The sequence below is a fragment of the Phyllobates terribilis genome, unplaced genomic scaffold (assembly GCF_046119375.1).
Source record: "Phyllobates terribilis strain yellow unplaced genomic scaffold, ASM4611937v1 Scaffold_69__1_contigs__length_7402412, whole genome shotgun sequence".
Classification (NCBI taxonomy): domain Eukaryota; kingdom Metazoa; phylum Chordata; class Amphibia; order Anura; family Dendrobatidae; genus Phyllobates; species Phyllobates terribilis.
In genome coordinates this window covers 7,370,997-7,374,736 of record NW_027362829.1, presented here as the reverse complement: position 1 = coordinate 7,374,736, position 3,740 = coordinate 7,370,997, and the positions used below count along the sequence as shown (strand labels likewise).

Here is a 3,740-nt window from a genome sequence, read left to right as displayed (position 1 = left end):
TCGTGGACCGTGCCAATGTATTGAGATTTTAGAAGAAGGTCTAAAAGCTAAAACAATACAAGTTTTAAAACATTTATATGGATAAGTTTGTGAACTTACTGGAAAATCAGTCATTGGGAGACAAGTAACCACGCTCTGCCATCTACAAGGCTGACACTGAGAAATATACTTAAAGAAAAAAAAGAAAAAAACAGCTACTTCTCAAAAGGATACACGTGCCTACTGGCACCAAGTTAATCTGAAAAAGTGAGAAATTTGAAATGGGAACAATTAGGGATGAGTGAACTGGACTTTTATAGTTTGGTGTTAGAAAAGTTTGGGGAAGTCTGTGTTTGGTACTGTGTTCAGAGTTCCGGTGCTTTAAGTATGCAAATCACAGGAGTGGGCATCGCTTGCTGCGGGTACACTCAGTGCGAGCCAATTGCAGTGTTTGATCTGCTGCTTTGAGGGTAAAATAAGAGTGATCGGATGTAGTGTGTACCAAAAAAAAATAAAAAAATTACAAAGCCTTGCCCTCCCTCCCCCCGTGTTTCGCTTATGGCAGGCTTTGTGTGGGCAAAGAGCCGAACGACCCAATCAGTGACTTTCAATGAGGTTCAGGTCAAATTTGGTTGCAGAACAGAACTTTGTAAGGCTGATTTCACATCAGCGTTTTGAGCCTTTTGCAGCAGATCTGGCAGCCTTGCCGCATTACAGGTCACTTGCGGCAAGCCCCATTCATTCCCTATGGGACTTGTGGTCGGGTGCGGCAATTGCAGTTTTGCCAGATACGGCAAATCCGGCACTTGCGGCAAGTTAAAAACAAAAACGCTAGCAGCGTTTTTAATTGCTGCAAGTGCCGGACCCGGCAAAACCGCAAGTCCTATAGGGAATGAATGGGGCTTGCCACAAGTGACCCATTATGCGACAAAGCTGCCAGATCTGCCGTAAAAGGCTCAAAACGCTGATGCGAAAGGTGCGTAAGAAGTCAAGCTGAGCCACCAGAACCTGAACCTCCACAAGTCTGATCAGTAGTAACAATAAAAGAAACAATGGGAACAAGTCACAAAACACATGAAACACCCAAGGAGATATTCTGTTAACACCTCTACGACCTGTGACGTACTGGGTACATACTAGGTTGCCTCCCTCCCTTTTATGCTGGCTCACATCATTCCCTGCACATACTGGCTGATCTGATCAGCTGATATGTGTAGCTAACAGTTGTGGGTGCATAGGAGATAAACCCACACCTCTTAACCCCTTAGATCAAGACGTCAAACAAGGACAGCGCAATCGAAGGCTACATTCACATGCTGCATTTGCGCTGCGTTTTTTTGAGGATCCGCAAAACAGATGTGCTTTTCTAAAAAAAAAAAAACAAAAAAAAAAACACATCACCATTCACACCAGTGCGCTATTCAGGATGTGCTTTTTTTGAGCCCATACTACAATGTGGGCAATGGAAAACACATCCTCAAAAGCGCAAAAATAATTGTTCATTCTTTCTGAGGATCCGCTTTGCAGTGAAAACGCATCCTCAAAAATACGGAGTGTCGGAACGCAAACTTGGAAAATGTCTTGGCTGGGAAAAAAAAATTAAACAGGAGCTGGGATCGGCGGGCGCTGGGCGGGCCCCTGTACATCCGGGTCCCGTCACGCCCCTGCTTTTACTGTTATGTAAGTGGTGGAAAAAAAATGAAGTTTTTAAAGAAAAATAATTACACTTTTGCGCCAATTTCGGTGACCCGTAGCGTTCTCATTTTTCAGGATGAGGGTGATTGCTTATTTTTTGCGGCTTGAGCTGACGCTTCTAACGATACCATTTTTGAGTACATCCGATGTTTTGATCGCCCATTATTGCATTGTATTGCAATGTTGAAGTGACCAAAAAAAAACCCTGGAAGTTTAGGCGTTTTTTTTTCCGCTCCGCAGTTTACAGATCTGATGAATTGATTTTATACTTTGATAGATCGGGCATTTCTGACCAAAATGTGTATTTAATATTTATTTTCAATGGGGCAAAAGGGGGGCATTTGAAATTATTATTTTTTTTCATATCTGTAAAAAAATTTGATTTTTTCTTTGTTACACTGGCCCCTAGGGGACCTCAGCGTTGCAGACTACGATCGCTTCTCTTATGTTCAGATTAGCTACTGCACGTCTGTACACAAGAGAAATGATCCTTTTCTGGCGGCAACGTCACTCAGACTTTGCTGGCAGGAAGCTATTGCAGACAGCATCCGGGGAGATCACAGGACCCCAGTTGGTCGAGGTAACAGCCTATGGGGAACGGTGCGATCCCCGACAGTGATTGCCAACACGATCCAAAGGATTAACAGCACAAATCCGATCGCTGATCAGATCGGTGCTGTTAGCTACACATGTTAGCTGATCAGATCAGCTGAGATGTGGGTGATGATGCCATCTGAGAGCGTGAGGGGGCGGGACATGGCCAAGGACGTATATATACATCCTTGGTTGTGATTGTGTTAAAAACTTTGGTATTTTTACCACCACTTACATAAAGTAAACGTTTGGTATCTACGAACACGTACCGACCTGAGGCATCATACAGTCACATCAGTTTTACCATATAGTGAAGATTGTAGACAGATTTTTATAATAAAAAAAAAAGTTGTGAAATTGACTTTTTTGGGCAATTTAACCGTACTTGGAAATTTAACGTTTTTCTGTACACTATATGGTTAAATAAATGATGTCATTCAAAACTACAACTCGTCCTGCAAGCCCTCATTTGGCTATATTGATGGAAAAATAAAAATAAATAAGTTATGGTTTTTGAAAGAAAGGGAAAAAAAAAAATAAAAAGAAAATAGCAAAGGTGTTTCCACCCACACAACCTAAAAATTAAGTAACTTTACTATGTTTACATAAAATAAAAATATGCAATGTGCATAAATGAACGTCAAACATCATACTAACACAATTCATTTAATAAATTATGTAATTTTAGTTTAAAACACATACCTTCATCTCCAAAGTTTTTTTGTTTTTCTAAAACAATGAAATTTGATGTTGTGCTCTCTTCAAAATCAGTAATAGCTTGTGCTACAGCATCTAAGGATTCAAAGGTCTGTATCACTTGGATTTCTGAAGACTCTCGAAACACCTAGTAAAGTACGGCTAATTAGTCATGGCCAATAGTACAATGTGAACATCAGGCTTTTAATTATGATTGAATATAGATATGTTCTTTCTATATTAAACAAATTTATCCAATTCATTATATATTCTAGGAGTCAGTCGGTCCAGTTTTATACAGACTCCAACTCCACAGCTCTGCACACTGCCAGTGCTTTGTTTTGTTGAGGGGCTTTTAACCTCTTTGTGCTTCCTGTCCCCATTAGGGTGTGGAGACAACCTCCATATGCTGTCATGGAAGGTTCCTAGAAACTGAATTAACGGTAAGAATAATTCTATTTTTGAGGGTTTTAAGCTGCACCAGATTATAAAATGAACCCCAAATTTAAATAAAATATATATTTTTGGGGACTGTCTTATAATCTCAATGTCCATTTTATAGTCAATGTAGCTTACCAAGGAGAGAGGGGGGCGCAATGGAGCGACGTCACAGGAGGCAGGGTCCCTGCTGAAGGAAGTTAGCGGGGGCACAACGCTGCAGGCTCAAGCATGGGGCATGTCGCCGGCATGAGGCGTGCGACATTAATCGCCCACCAGTGGAAGTGACGGGCTTAATGAAAATGGCAGCAGAGAGCAGATAACTCAATCTGTGAGAG

The 3,740-nt window shown here is 41.2% G+C and overlaps 1 long non-coding RNA gene across 1 annotated transcript in view; it reads left to right on the top strand.

Moving 5' to 3' along the window:
• Positions 1–3,740, top strand: part of LOC141194367 (uncharacterized) — a 30,881-nt gene extending 27,141 nt beyond the window's left edge. Inside the window, exon 3 of the long non-coding RNA XR_012267098.1 lies at positions 3,351–3,740. This is a non-coding gene — a long non-coding RNA (uncharacterized lncRNA). The remainder of the gene's footprint in view (positions 1–3,350) is intronic.